Genomic DNA, 16,628 nt, shown 5'->3' with positions numbered 1-16,628 from the left:
AATTTCAATTCTAAAAGAGTGTTACCCCGAAACCAATCTTAGGATGCTTTTTTCCGGTCCAGGAAAGAAATGGCTTGGCAGTTCGGTCAGAACTGTTCCCAAGAGGCACAGGGTCAAGCCTGATTTGCATACAGCTGTGTCTGAACTGGTGTGGCAAAGTGAGCTAAAGAATGATGAAGGATTCAACCCTCATCTGTGACTGGGGTGAGTGTCTGAAAAGTTTCAGCACTCTGTCCATCATCTCCTTGTGTTTGCTTTGTTTGCCCTAAGTTGGAAGGCTATGCCCAGACGTGGGTCTCTTGCTCACTTTGCCACTGCATTCGAGCTGGCTTGGCTGATGAGTATGTTACCCCAAACCCGGTCCTAGAATGCCTGTTTCCAGTCCAGGGAAGACATGGTTTGGCAGTTCGGTGCAGACTGTTCCCTTGAGGCACAGTGTCAAGACTGATGTGCATATAGCTGTGTCTGAACTGGGGTGGCAAAGTGAGCTAAAGAATGATGATGGATTCATCCCAGGTCTCTGACTGGGGGTTAGTGTCTGAAAAGTTTTAGCGCCCCAGCCATCATCTCCTTTTGCTTGCTTTGTTTGCCCTGCATTGGCAGGGTATGCCTAGACGTGGGTCCCTTGCTCACTTTGACACTGGATTCAAGATAGCCTGGCTGGTATGGGGTGTTACCCCGAAACCGGTCCTGGGATGCTTGTTTCTGAACCAGGGAAGATATGGCTTGGCAGGTCTGTCTGGACTGTTCCCATGAGGCACTGGGTTGAGACTAATTTGCAAATAGCTGTGTCTGAACTAGGGTGGCAAACTGAGCTAAAAAATGGATTCTACCCAAATCTGTAACTCGCGGTGAGTGTCTGAAAAGTTTCAGCACTCCATCCATCATCTCCTTGTGTTTGCTTTGTTTTCCCTAACTTGGCAAAGTATGCCCAGACGTGAATCCCTTGCTCACTTTGCCACTGGATTCAAGCTAGCCTGGCTGAGGCGGGGTGTTACTCCAAACCCGGTCCTAGGATGCTTGTATCCGGTCCATCAAAGACATGGCTTGGCAGTTCGATCTGGACTAATCCCATGAGTCACAGCGTCAAGACTGATGTGCATATATCTGTGTCTGAACTGGGGCGGCAAATGGGGCTAAAGAATGATGAAGGATTCAACCCAGATCTGTGACTGGGGTGAGTGTCTGAAAAGTTTCAGCGCTCCATCCATCATCTCCTTGTGTTTGATTGGTTTGCCTTAAGTTTGCAGGGTATGCACAGACGTGGGTCCCTTGCTCACTTTGCCACTGGATTCAAGCTAGACTGGCTGATGAGGGGTGTTACCCCGACCCAGTCCTAGGATGCTTGTTTCTGGTCCAGGAAAAAAATGGCTTGGCAGATCGGTTGGGACTGTTCCAAGGAGGCACAGCGTCGGGACTGATGTGTATATTGCTGTGGATCAACTGCGGCGGCAAAGTGAGCTAAAGAATAATGATGGATTTAACCCAGGTCTGTGACTGGGGGTTAGTGTCTGAAAGGTTTCAACGTCTAACCATCATCTCCTTGTGTTTGCTTTGTTTGTCCTGCTTTGGCAGGGTATGCCTAGACGTGGGTCCCTTGCTCACTTTGCCACTGGATTCAAGCTACCCTGGCTGATGAGGGGTGTTACCCCAAAATCATCCTAGGATGCTTATTTCGGTTCCAGGGAAGACATGGCTTAGCAGTTCGGTCTGGTCTGTTCCCATGAGGCATAGAGTCAAGACCGATTTGCATATAGTAGTGTCTGTACTGGTGTGGCAAAGTGAGCTAAAGAATGATGAAGGATTCAACTCAGATCTGTGACTGCGGTGAGTGTCATCTCCTTGTGTTTGCTTTGTTTGCCCTAAGTTGACAGGCTATGCCCAGATGTAGGTTGATTGCTCACTTTGCTATTGGATTCAGGCTAGCTTGGCTGCAGAGGGTGTTACCCCGAAACCGGTCCTAGGATGCTTGTTTCAAAACCAGGGAAGACAGGTCTTGGCAGTTCGGTCCGGAGTGTTCCCATGAGGCAATGTGTCAAGACTGATGTGCATATAGCTGTCTCTGAACTGGACTGGCAAAGTAAGCTAAAGAATGATGAAGGATTCAACCCAGATCTGTGACTGGGGTGATTGTCTGAAAAGATTCAGCCCTCCGTCCATCATCTCCTTGTGTTTGCTTTGTTTGCACTAAGTTGGCAGGTTATGCCCAGACATGGGTCCATTGCTCACTTTGCCACTGGATTCAAGCTAGCCTGGCTGATTAGGGGTGTTACCTCAAAACTGGTCCTAGGATACTTATTTCCGGTCCAAGGAATACTTGGTTTGGCAGTTCGGTCTGGACTGTTCCCATAAGGCACAAGGTCGAAACTGATTTCAATATAGCTGTGTCAGAACTGGGGAGGCAAAGTGAGCTAAAGAATGATGATGGATTCAACCCAGATCTGTGAGTGAGGCTGAGTGTCTAAAAAGTTTCAGTGCTTCATCCATCATTTCCTTGTGTTTGCCCTAGGTTTTCAGGGGATGCGCAGTCGTGGGTCCCTTGCTCACTTGACACTGGATTCAAGCTAGCATTGCTGACGAGGGGTGTTACCCCGAAACCAGTCCTAGGATGCTTTTTTCAAGTCCAAGGACGACATAGCTTGGCAGTTCGGTCCGGACTGTTCACATGAGGCAATGAGTAAGACTGATGTGCATATAGCTGTCTGTGAACTGGGGTGGCAAAGGGAGCTAAAGAATAATGAAGGGTTCAACCCAGATCTGTGACTAGCGTGAGTTTCTGAAAAGTTTAAGCGCTCCGTCCATCATCTCCTTGTGTCTGCTTGGTTTGCCCTAAGCTGGCAAGGTATGCCCAGTCGTGGGTCCCTTGCTTACTTTTCCACTGGATTCAAGCTAGACTGGCTGATGAGGGGTGTTACCTCGACCCCAGTCCTAGGATGCTTGCTTCTGGTCCAGGGAAGACATGGCTTGGCAGTTCGGATTGGACTGTTCCCATGAGCTACAGAGTCAAAACTGATTTGCATACAGCTGTGTCTGAACTGCTGTGGAAAAGTGAGCTAAAGAATGATGAAGGATTCAACCCACATCTGTGACTGGGGTGAGTGTCTGAAAAGTTTCAGCACTCTGTCCATCATCTCCTTGTGTTTGCTTTGTTTGCCCTAAGTTGGAAGGCTATGCCCCGCCGTGGGTCTCTTGCTCACTTTGCCACTGGATTCAAGCTAGCTTGGCTGATGAGGATGTTACCCCAAACCCGGTCCTAGGATGCTTGTTTAAAGTCCAGGAAAGACATAGCTTGGCAGTTCGGTCCGGGCTTTTCCCATAAGGCACAAGGTCAATACTGATATGCATATAGCTGTGTCTGAACTGGGGTGGCAAAGTGAGCTAAAGAATGACGATGGACTCAACCCAGATCTGTGACTGGGGTTGAGTGTCTAAAATGTTTCAGTGCTCCATCCATCATCTTTTTGTGTTTACCCTAAGTTGACAGGGTATGCCCAGACGTGGGTCCCTTGCTCACTTTGACACTGGATTCAAGCGAGCATGGCTGACAAGGGGTGTTAGCCCGAAACCGGTCCTAGGATGCTTGTTTCCAGTTCAGGGATGACATGGCTTGGTAGTTCAGTCTGGACTATTCCAATGAGGCACATGGTCAAGACTGATTTGCATATAGCTGTGTCTGAACTGGGGTGGCAAAATGAGCTTAAGAATGATAATGGATTCAACCCAGATCTGTGACAGGGGTTGAGTGTCTAAAACGTTTCAGTGCCCCATCGATCAACTCCTTTTGTTTGCCCAAAGTTGACAGGGTATGCCCAGACGTGGATTCCTTGATCACTTTGACACTGAATTCAAGCTAGCAGTGGCTGACAAGGGGTGTTACCCCGAAACCAGTCCTAGGATGCTTGTTTCCAGTACAGGGAAGACTTGGCTTGACAGTTCGTTCTGGATTGTTCATATGAGGCACAGGGTGAAGACTGATTTGAATATAGCTAAGTCTGAACTGGGGTTACAAAGTGAGCTGAAGAATGATGATGGATTCAACCCAGATCTGTGGCTGGGTGAGTGTCTGAAAAGTTTCAGCACTCAATCCATCATCTCCACATCTCCTTATGTTAGCTTTGTTTGCCCTAAGTTGGCAGAGTATGGCCAGACGTGGTTCCCTTGCTCACTTTGACACTAGATTCAAGCTTGCCTGGCTGATGCGGGTTGTTGCCCCAAACCCTTTCCTAGGATGCTTGTTTCCAGTCAAGGGAAGATATGGCTTGGCAGTTCGGTCCGGACTGTTTCCATGAGGCAAAGGGTCAAGACTGAACTGCTTATAGGTGTGTCTGAACTGTGGTGGCAAAGTGAACTAAAGAATGATGATGGATTCCACCCAGATCTGTGACGGGTTGAGTGTCTAAAAAGCTTCAGTGCTCCATCCATCATCTCCTTGTGTTTGCCCTAAGTTGGCAGGGTATGCCCAGACATGGGTCCCTTGCTCACTTTGACACTGGATTCAAGCTAGCATGGCTGGCGAGGGGTGTTACCCCGAAACTGGTCCTAGGATGCTTGTTTTAAGTCCTGGGAAGACATGGCTTGGCAGTTCGGTCCGGACTGTTCCCATGAGGCAATGCGTCAAGACTGATGTGCATATAGCTGTGTCTGAACTGGACTGGCAAAGTGAGCTAAAGAATGATGAAGGATTTAACCCAGATCTGTGACTGGGATGATTGTCTGAAAAGTTTCAGTGCTCCATCCATCATCTCCTTGTGTTTGCTTTGTTTGCACTAAGTTGGCAGGTTATGCTCAGACGTGGCTCCCTTGTTCACTTTGCCACTGGATTCAAGCTAGCCTGGCTGATACAATCAATCAATCAATCAATCATATCATTTGTAAAGCGCACTACTCACCCGTGAGGGTCTCAAAGCACTGGGGTGGGGAATGCTGCTACTGTTTGAAAAGCCAGGTCTTGAGGAGTTTTCTGAAGGTCAGCAGGTCTTGTGTCTGCCGTAGGTGGGTGTTCCAGGTCTTTGTGGCAAAGTGGGAGAACGATTTGCTGCCTGAGGTCACTCTTCGGAAGCGGGGGACTGTAGCGAGGGCGAGGTCGGCGGAGCGGAGTGGGCAGGTGGGGGTGTAGAAGCTGAGTCGTCTGTTGGGGTACGTTGGTCCGGTGTTGTGGAGTGCCTTGTGTGCGTGTGTGAGGAGCTTGAAGGTTATCTTCTTTTTGACTGGGAGCCAGGGCAGGCCTCTCAGGTGGGGTGTGATGTGGCTGCGGAGAGGGATGTCGAGGATCAGGCGTGCAGAGGCGTCCGCATGGGTTGGAGCCGTCTCATGAGTTTGGCCGAGGCTCCGGTGTAGAGGGCGTTTCCATAGTCAAACCTACTGCTGACAAGGGCCTGGGTGACTCTTTTTCTTGTTTCAGTGGGGATCCACTTGTAGATCCTACGGAGCATGCAGAGGGTGTTGAAGCAGGAGGAGAAGACTGTGTTGACCTGTTTAGTCAAGGAGAGGGTGGAGTCGAGGATGACCCTTAGGTTGTGTGCGTGGTCGGTGGGTGTTGGAGCGGTTGCCAGTGAGGTCGGCCACCAGGAGTCGTCACAGGCCGAATGGTTGGATCCGAGGATGAGGACCTCCGTCTTGTCCTAGTTCAGCTTCAGTTGGCTGTTCCTCATACATTCAGCAACGGCCTTCATTCCTTTGTGAAGGTTGGTTTTGGCGGTGTGGGGGTCCTTGTGAGGGAGAGTATCAGCTGGGTGTCATCGGCGTAGGAGAGGATGTTGAGGTTGAGCCGATGGGTGACGTGGGCGAGCGATGCCATGTATATGTTAAACAGAGTTGGGCTGAGGGATGAGCCCAGGGGTACGCCGCAGATGATATGGGGTGTTACCTCAAAACTGGTCCTAGGATGCTTATTTCCGGTCCAAGGAAGACTTGGCTTGGCAGTTCGGTCTGGACTGTTCCCATAAGCCACAAGGTCATTACTGATTTCAATATATGTCTGAACTGGGGTGGCAAAGTGAGCTAAAGAATGATAATGGATTCAACCCAGATCGGTGACTGGGGTTGAGTGTCTAAAAAGTTTCAGTGCTCCATCCATCATCTCCTTGTGTTTGCCCTAAGTTTTCAGGGTATGCGCAGACGTGGGTCCCTTGCTCACTTTGACACTGGATTCAAGCTAGCATGGCTGATGAGTGGTGTTACCCCGAAACCAGTCCTAGGATGCTTTTTTCAAGTCCAGAGAAGACATTGCTTGGCAGTTCGGTCCGGACTGTTCACATGAGGCAATGCCTCAAGACTGATGTGCATATAACTGTGTCTGAACTGGGGTGGCAAAGTGAGCTACAGAATGATGATGGACTCAACACAGGTCTGTGACTGGGGGTTAGTGTCTGAAAAGTTTCAGCGCTCCATCCATCATCTCCTTATTTGCATTGTTTGCCCTGCGTTGGCAGGGTATGCCCAGGCGTGGGTCCCTTGCTCATTTTGCCCCTGGATACAAGCTAGCCTGGCTGATGAGGGGTGTTACCCCAAAACTGGCCCTAGGATGCTTATTTCTGGTCCAAGGAAGACTTGGCTTGGCAGTTCGGTCTGGACTGTTCCCATAAGGCACAAGGTCAATACTGATTTGCATATAGTTGTGTCTGAACTGGGATGACAAAGAGGGCTAAAGAATGATGATGGATTCAACCCAGATCTGTGACTGGAGTTGCGTGTAAGAAAGGTTTAAGCACTCTGTTCATCATATCCTTTTGTTTCCTTTGTTTGCCCTAATTTGACAGGGTATACCGGACGTGGATCCCTTGCGGCCTTTTCCACTGGATTCAAGCTAACCTGGCGGATGAGTGGTGTTACCCCGAAACCGGGCCTAGGATGCCTGTGTGGCAAAGTGAGCTAAAGAATGATGAAAGATTCAACCCAGATCTGTAACTGGGGTGAGTGTCCAAAAAGATTCAGCGCTCCGTCCATCATCTCGTTGTGTTTGTTTTTTTGCCCTATGTTTGCAGGGTATGCCCAGACGTGGGTCCCTTGCGGCCTTTGCCACTGCATTCAAGCTAGCCTGGCTGATGAAGGGTGTTACCCCAAACTGGTCCTCGGATGATTGTTTCAAGTCCAAGGAAGATTTGGCTAGGCAGTTTCGTCTGGACTGTTCCCATGAGGCACATGGTCAATACTGATTTGCTTATAGCTGTGTCAGAACGGGGGGCAAAGTGAGCCAGGGTGTTCAGGAGGAAATGGAATTATATACTTAAAAAACGAAATTCTGCTGCAGAACTATGTGTCTGTGGCGGATGGATGGATGGTGGGTTGGCCAAGGCAAAATTGGAAAAAAAATAATAAAACAACAATTACAATTAAACATTAAAATAAAAACCTGGGGGGGGGAATCAACATTAATCAAAAAAAGAAATTCATATAAAAAATAATTGAAAAGAATTAAATAAAGAGTGAAAAATGTAAACCAAAGGGGGGCATGGCTTCGAGGGCGAAGATGGCGGACGCGGCTCTCTAGAGATCCTGCCGGCCCGAAATGTATCTGCTTAATTATCCTTGCCCTGAACCCTTTCCTCCATCTGCTGTTGTGGAGGTGGCTGCTGGTGACCGGGGGTGCCCGTTGGTGTGGTCGCTGGGGCCCCGGACCGTGTTTGGAGCGGCATTTGGTGGCGGTGCCTGCCGGGCCTACTCGCCGCGTGGTGAGCCGGGACCTCAATTTTTGTCCCGCCCGCCGGCTGGCCCTGGGCGCCGGGCAGACGGCAGACGGCTGAGCCCGTGGGGTTGAAGCTGAGTCGCCGGATGTGAGGTGACGGTGCACCCTGCCGCTGCTACATCCTGCGGAGTAGTGTCCTGGCGAGACGACAGCGCGGATCCGGAGATCGACCTGTATCTACTTGTCTGCCGGTAACGAGGTGCTTGCGGAGTCGACGACGTTCCGCCGGCTGGAGTGGGCGGACTGGCTGCGCCGCATCGGCGGCCTTGACTTTGGACCCGTAATTGGCAACTACTGCGCCTTAGCGGAGCGAAGCTGCCCGGGGGCCTGCTTGTGACTTGGCGTGCTGGTGGCGGTTGGCCACCGCGCGGCCTGGTGTGATCCGGACGCCCCGGCCTGGGCCCGCACGGTGGGCGTTCAAGCGGAGCGGCCCCCTTTACGGGTGTGTGTCGCCTTACTGCCTCTGCCGGAGCCATGACTAGAGGCGGGGGTGGCACGACCGCCACCAAGCAGGGAACCATCGATAAGTTCACTGGCCCTGGAGGAGGTGCCGGGGCAGCCGGAGGAGGCCAGAGTGCTGGGCCGGACAACGCGGCGTTGATGGCGGCCATTACGCAGTCCCGCAACATGTTGGATGCAAAGATCGGCGCGGTCGGTGCCGATGTGATGCTGCTGCGTCAAGATCTCCGTAACGCGGTCGCCCGCATCACCGAAACGGAGACCAAGGTCACAGCAGTGGAAGGGGATGTTGGCGCCCTTAAGAAGAAAGTTGCGGACATGGAGAGGATTCAGAAGGGCCTGGCGCTTCGTGTGGAAGATGCTGAGGGGCGGGCGCGACGAAACAATCTGCGCTTTGTTGGCTTTCCGGACGATTGTGAGAAAGGGCCCATGGATGCATTCCTGTCACAGTGGTTGGAAGGCTGGCTCCCCCCGAACACCCTGTCGCGCTGCTTTGTGGTGGAGCGCGCCCACAGGGCCTTGACGCAGAAACCGCCGGCTGGGGAGCGGCCTCGCCCGATCATCGCCAAGATCCTGAACTTCCATGACAGGGACGTCATACTCCAGGAAGCGCGGCTTAAAGACACTCTGCTCTACGACAACCATAAGATCATGATCTTCCCGGACTATACCAAACTGGTCCAGCAGCAGCGACACTCATTCCTAGCAGCAAAGGCCAAGCTGCGTGGCCTAAAAATCCAGTATTCACTGCTCTACCCGGCCCGCCTCCGGGTGATCTTCAATTCCAAGACTCATTTCTTCGACTCGCCAGAAGCCGTCTTCAGGTGGACCGACGAGGCGGTCAGGCTCCGACCGAACGTCCAGCCGGGGTTGCACTCCAGACCATCGCGCAGCTCCTCTCAAGACCGGAGCGACCCGCCCGGCAAAAGGAAACGACATCGCAAGTCCCGCTCGCGACGGAGGTCCCTATCCCGAGACCCCCTTTTGGGGGACACACAGCCCGACACGGATCAATCTGGCAAAGAATCCTGATCATCGTACGATGAGAACATCTACTGATTACCTTTGATCTGTGGCTGTACACTGCAGCGGCCAGGACTTGGATGGTGGAGCGGACGTTGACTGGTGCAGTATAGACTTATCTTTTGGCGAGTGCATGTGGCTCTCGAGGACTAGTATATATTTGTGTTGCCTTGCTTTTGGACCCGATGCCTGTGGGATGGGGGTTCGGGGCACGTTCTGTGGGCTGCCTCTTCCCTTTGGGACTGGGGGATGGTTCTGGGGGTGCGCCCTGTTGGTTAGTGGGGGGACTAGTTGGGATCCATTGGTATGGCTGGCTTTAGGCGCTATGTTTTGGGCCTGAAGTACCGTATGCCGCGACAGATACTTCATTGTTCTTTGAGGTATTGGGGTGGGGGGGTGGCTGGGGTGTTTGGTTGTTTGGGGGTGGGGGCTGGTTGAGGGGGGGGGTGGGGGTTGGGATTGTTTTCTGTGGGGTGCTCGTGATTCCTCTGATATTTGCAACTGGGGTGTTGGGGTCCTGGGTCGGGTTCTGGGGGTCGCAGAGACTAGCCCATCGTGACAATGGCTGATGCCCCGCGACCGGTACCTCCTAGTACCTCCATGCGGGTCCTGAGCTGGAATGTTCGGGGGCTCCTGGACAAGATCAAACGGGGGGCTGTGCTTCGCTGGGCGAAAAGGGATTTGACGGATGTGCTCCTCCTTCAAGAAACTCACATGTTGGGTACTAAAGCATTGAGTCTGCAGCGGTTTGGCTTCCACCAGGTGTTTCATGCAGGGTTTACAATGGGTTCGAGGGGGGTGGCCATTCTGGTCCACAGGCGGTTGTCTTATACTCATGAGCGTCAATGGCTCGATCCTCAGGGTTGGTTTGTGTTTGTGCAGGGGAAGATTGGAGTGGAGCCGGTGGTGTTTGGCAGTGTGTATGCCCCTCCCCCGCTGCAGTGGACCCTAGCGGAGAAACTATTTGCCTTGTGGACTGAGCTTCCCCATTCCCTGGCGGTGATTGGAGGCGACTGCAATGATGTGGTGGACGTGAATTTGGACAGGCAGAGGGGGCTGGGGGTCGCGGCTGTGGCCTCACCTACACGGTTGAATGCCATGATGGATGGACTGGGATGGGTGGATGTGTGGAGGCATCTGCATGCGGGGCAGCGGGAGTACACATATGTTTCTGCAGTGCACGGCTCCCTCTCACGCTTGGATTGTGTGTTCGTGCCGGGGGCCTTCCTTGACAGGGTGAAGGGGGCGGCGATCCGGCCTCGCGGGCTGTCCTCTGTAAGGTACACCAACCGTTCCGGTGGCGGATGTCCACGTGGCATCTACAGCGACCGGCTTACTCCCAACGTATGCGCTGCGCGATTGCCCGCTATTGACAGGATAACCTCACGGAGGGGTTGGACGCGGTGACGGTTTGGGAGGCTATGAAACCCGCCTTGAGGAGTGTTGACATCGCCTGGTGCGCTTCCGCACGCCGGACACGGCAGGAAAGTATTGTTACAGCGGCGGAGCGAGTGGAGGTGCTGGAGGCGCGACACCGGGAAGTGGCTGATGACAGAACACTGCGGCTGCTTCTACAAGCACAGCAGTCTTATTCCTCGGTCTTGCTGGATGGGGCTCGCCAGGCATGGCTGGCTACGCGTAGTAGGGTGTACCAGTGGGGAGACAAGTCTTGCACCATGCTCCACAGGCTTTGTCAGCAGACTCTGCAACGGATCATCTTGCCGGGGCTTATTGACGATGCAGGAGTAGTGATAACAGACCCTGCGATTCTCGCGGCGAGCTTTGCGCGCTATTACGCACGACAGTACGCCTCTCGGGAGAGCCTTTCCCCCGAGGGCATCGAGGGGTTCCTCGCGGAGGTCCCTCCTCATGCAGTCTCGGATGAAGTTCGAGATGCCTTAGATCTCCCCCTGACGGCCAAGGAATTGGGTTCCCCAGCGAATTCTATAGGAAATTCCACTTGCAACTCGGGCCACATTACAGGCGGGCGTTGGAACTGGCGCGGGAGCATGGCAGCCTGCCCCCGGACTGGCGCCACGCCGAAATTATGGTCTTCCAAAAGCCGGGCAGACCCCCTGACTGTCATGAGTCCTATCGTCCTATATCCCTCATCAATTTTGAAGCCAAGCTTCTGGCCAAGGCGCTCGCGAACCGCCTACTTCCGCATATCTTGGACCTTGTCCACCCAGATCAGGCGGGCTTTATGCCGCACCGGGCGACGAGACACAACATTCGGCGTGCGCAGGCCGCGATAGACGCAGTGGGGGAAACTGTCTATGTGACTGCCTCGGTGCGTGTCTCTGGGGCGATTTCCGAGCGGTTTCCCGTTACCAGGGGCACGCGCCAGGGATGTCCCCTCTCCCCATACCTTTTCGCGCTGGCCATGGAGCCTCTGGCCGCCCGAGTGCACCGGTATGCACTTTATCGGGGCTTTGTCTGGGGGGCAGAAACTTGGATCGCATAGCCTTGTATGCGGGTGACGTTCTTTTCTTTATGACTGACTTGCATCGCACGGGCCCTCGCATACTTGAGATGATGCGAGAGTTTGGTCAAGCATCGGGGCTCTTTCTCAATCCACGCAAATTGACCCTGTGGGTGTTGGGGGGTGAATCTGTGACATGTCCGTGGGCCGCGACCCTTCGGGTGGCAGTCGAGGGCATGAAATATTTGGGCGTCTTCCTCTCGGCCTCAGCTACGGTGGCGTGGGATCGGAACGTGCAGCCAGTGTGGGATAGGGTTCAGATGGATGTCAAGACTTGGACGCGCATGCCCCTTAATATCTATGGCCGATCGGCCATATTCAAGATGGTGGCCCTGCCACGGCTTCTCTATCAACTGCAGAATCATCCATAGAGAATAGACCCGCAGTGGTTCTGACGTGTCAACTCAGTGCTGGGCCGGTTTTTGTGGGCCGGGGGTGCCTCCAGGGTTATTAAAAACTCTTGTAGAGAGGGTGGAGCTGCGTACATGCTTTCTCTCTACATACTGCGGCGGTTTGGCGTCCACGGATCTTCTGTCCTACTACCAGGCCTCCCACCTCCTAGTGCTCAACGAGTGGTGGTATGGAGACCGTAGCGACCCGGCTTATGCTTTGGAACACTCTCTGATGGGGGGTGCCACACTCCACACCTTACTATACTCGGCCAGATGGAGGAGGATGCTGCCGAGAGTCACCCAGGTGGTCTTTGCGATCTGGCGGCAAGCTTTGCACCGTATGGGCTGGTGGGGCAGGCTGACCGCCGAGACCCCGTTATGGCATAATGGTTTGCTTCCGGCGCTGGCGTCCCTGTCCGGATTTGGCGGCTGGGATGCGATCGGGATTTCGTCCCTCGGTCATGTCCTCACTGGAAATACACTTAAGTCCTTTCAGGACCTTAGCTCTGAATTTAATATGCCCGAAATTATGGTCTTCCAAAAGCCGGGCAGACCCCCTGACCGTCATGAGTCCTATCGTCCTATATCCCTCATAAATTTTGAAGCCAAGCTTCTGGCCAAGGCGCTCGCGAACCGCCTACTTCCGCATATCTTGGACCTTGTCCACCCAGATCAGGCGGGCTTTATGCCGCACCGGGTGACGAGACACAACATTCGGCGTGCGCAGGCCGCGATAGACGCGGTGGGGGAAACCGGTGATCAGGCAGCGCTGTTGCTTGCGGACATTGATAGTGCTTTTAATTCGGTTAGCTGGACCTATCTCTTTACCCTTCTGCCGCTCCTTAATCTGGGGCCGGTGTTCACCTCCTATGCGAAATTGCTTTATACGGATGTGACTGCCTCGGTGTGTGTCTCTGGGGCGATTTCCGAGCGGTTTCCCGTTACCAGGGGCACTCGCCAGGGATGTCCCCTCTCCCCATACCTTTTTGCACTGGCCATGGAGCCTCTGGCCGCCCGAGTGCGCCGGTATGCACTTTATCGGGGCTTTGTCTGGGGGGCAGACCACTCGGATCGCATAGCCTTGTATGCGGATGACGTTCTTTTCTTTATGACTGACTTGCATCGCACGGGCCCTCGCATACTTGAGATGATGCGAGAGTTTGGTCAAGCATCGGGGCTCTTTCTCAATCCACGCAAATCGACCCTGTGGGTGTTGGGGGGTGAATCTGTGACATGTCCGTGGGCCGCGACCCTTCGGGTGGCAGTCGAGGGCATGAAATATTTGGGCGTCTTCCTCTCGGCCTCAGCTACGGTGGCGTGGGATCGGAACGTGCAGCCAGTGTGGGATAGGGTTCAGATGGATGTCAAGACTTGGACGCGCATGCCCCTTAATATCTATGGCCGATCGGCCATATTCAAGATGGTGGCCCTGCCACGGCTTCTCTATCAACTGCAGAATCATCCATAGAGAATAGACCCGCAGTGGTTCCGACGTGTCAACTCAGTGCTGGGCCGGTTTTTGTGGGCCGGGGGTGCCTCCAGGGTGGCGCTGTGTACATGCTTTCTCTCTACATACTGCGGCGGTTTGGCGTCCACGGATCTTCTGTCCTACTACCAGGCCTCCCACCTCCTAGTGCTCAACGAGTGGTGGTATGGAGACCGTAGCGACCCGGCTTATGCTTTGGAACACTCTCTGATGGGGGGTGCCACACTCCACACCTTACTATACTCGGCCAGATGGAGGAGGATGCTGCCGAGAGTCACCCAGGTGGTCTTTGCGATCTGGTGGCAAGCTTTGCACAGTATGGGCTGGTGGGGCAGGCTGACCGCCGAGACCCCGTTATGGCATAATGGTTTGCTTCCGGCGCTGGCGTCCCTGTCCGGATTTGGCGGCTGGGATGCGATCGGGATTTTGTCCCTCGGTCATGTCCTCACTGGAAATACACTTAAGTCCTTTCAGAACCTTAGCTCTGAATTTAATATGCCTAAGTCCCAATTCTTCCGGTACCTCCAGTACCGCCATGCCCTCGGCCCTAGCCTAGTGGGCTTAGATCAACTCCCCGACTTTAGTCCCATTGAAGCGAAACTCTTTATGGGGGACCTGGGCGACAAAAAGGTCGCTCAGATATACCGCTCCCTGGTTACGCACTGCTCCCCTTCCCTCTTAACATTGAAGGCCGCCTGGGAGAATGATGTTGGCCCCTTGGATGAGGATGACTGGCGTGAGGCCCTTGAATACCCCCGTGGGGCTGCTATAGCCGTCCATCTTAGATTTATTCAATTCAAATACCTTCACAGGGCATATTATACTAGGGAATGACTGTGGGCCTTATAGCCGCTCCGGAGTGCCTGAGGTGTGGTACTGAAAGGGGGACGCTCTTCCACACAGTGTGGCCTTGTGGGAGATTGACCAGATTCTGGGCTGGGGTCTGGGACTGCCTGTCAGAAGTGTTGAGGTGGGACCTTCCCCGTACCCCTAGATTGGGCCTCCTTCATGTCCTGGAGAACGTTGGGGGCAACGTCTACAAGCGACATCTTTTGCTATTGGGGCTGGTGGTGGCCAAGCGAGATCTGGCTCAGGCCTGGAAAAGTGAACGTGCCCCCCCACTCGGCGCATGGAAGGCGGGATTGGACTTTCTCATGGGGCTGGAACTGCCTGTTCTTTGAAGCCAGGAGGTGTCCGCGAAAGCATTACAAAATTTGGAAACGGTGGGCGGACTACAGGGGGCTTACTCTTGACCCCCCGATTGACATTGATGATGTTCTGCCTCCTGATGTGGACCCTGTACCTTAGGTTGTTGGCCGACACCCCTATTGCTTTCCATCTAATGTTGCTACTCTGTGAACACGTGCACTGGGCTAGGGTGGGATAAGGGGTGGGTAGTTGGGGAAGGGTGTTGAAGGGTATTTTTGGGGTTGGATGGGGTTTGTTTTCTAAAAATTTGGGTTCACTGTCATGCCATTACCTGAATATTGTTGACAGTCTCCTCCTGACTGTGGAGAGCTGTATTGATACTTGCTTGAACTCTCAATAAATAAGGTTTTGAAAAAAAAATGTAAACCAAAAACAACATTTCGTTAAAAAGAAGCAACAATTGCCGATGTTTATCTGGGAGGATGAGAAGAAACCTATTGGCGGTGCAAACTAAGAAAAATGCAAAAAATGCATGTAAAAATATATATAAGCACTGTTCATCAAAATCATATACTTAACATACATACTACAATGATCCTCAAGCATAATATTAAACTGACATCTCATACATCCATGCAAGCCTATGGCAAAGGGGCACTGGCTGGACTAACAAACTGGCTGCCAGCCAGAGCCACATGGTCAAATAACTAAACAGGCCACAACAAATAAGACTAGCATGCCTATGGCAAAAGCACACTGGCTGACTACACAAAATGGCCGCCAGCCACATGGTCACAACAGCAACCAGTAAGGAGGCATGGCCACAACAAAGAAGACGTGCAGGCATATGACAAATGCACATAGGCTGGCTACACAAAATGGCCCCAGCCACATGGTAAAAAAATGATAATAGCAACAAGGAGGCATGCTACAACAAAGAAGACATGCAGGCTTACGGCAAAAGCCCAGTGACTGGCTACGCAAAATTGCCACCAGCCACATGGAATGAGAACAAGCAGGAGGCATGGAACACAAAGAACGCATGCAGGTCTATGGTAAAAGCACACTGGCAGCCTACATAAAATGGCCACCAGATACATGGTCAAAGAACAAGCTTGAGACATTTAAAGCAAAGAACACATAAAGTCCTATGGACACTGACTAAAGGAAAAAATGGCCCCCGGTCACATGGCATGGGGAACAAAGACAGATGGTGGCCTATAACAAACCCATTCACACACTGGCCAGACAAAGGAGGCATGGTAACACAGGCGAAACCAACATTAATTCAGCAATGCGAGAAACAAAAATTAACTGGGCTTAAAAATGTTACACTAATAGATCCTCTAAATGCATCAAATATAAAGTGAAATACCCCCAAAACCCCACATTTTTTATTTTAATCCAATGCCATCCATTGCCTAAGTGATGTTCCAATTAAACAGACACCCGAGAAACAGTTTTTCCATGCACCCATTACTTGTAATGGGCCTACTGGCTGGAATGCTCATTGGAAGACTATGCCACATAGTGAATTAAATGACCATTGCAAATTTATTTAGAAATATTGAGATCATGTACAAAACTGAGCAATGCTTTTTCTTTACAAAACAACTAAAATTAAATGGAAAAAATAACTAGGCCCTACTGCAACTGCAGGCCACCCACCACAATACATTCTAAAAATCTAATTAAAGTACAAATAAGTCTTGGCATGCCCCCAATCAAAAAACAAAACTCTTACACAACAGTTTTGGAACTTACTTGAGATATCTCAAATAGAAAGTCCTTAAATCAAATGGTGTATCTGCAGCAGACAGGGAGAGTGATCGTTCCAGCTCCAAATCTGTATGAAAAATGACCAGGAGATGGACAAAGCACTGGGAGGAGACTGCTGCACAGGAACATGAAATTGGAGTCTTTGTGCCACATTCTTCCAGTTGGGAAAAAAGG

The sequence above is a fragment of the Lissotriton vulgaris genome, chromosome 4_1, assembly GCF_964263255.1.
Source record: "Lissotriton vulgaris chromosome 4_1, aLisVul1.2, whole genome shotgun sequence".
In the NCBI taxonomy this organism is placed as follows: domain Eukaryota; kingdom Metazoa; phylum Chordata; class Amphibia; order Caudata; family Salamandridae; genus Lissotriton; species Lissotriton vulgaris.
The sequence above is the reverse complement of the archived record's forward strand: the minus strand, read 5'-3'. Positions refer to the sequence as shown.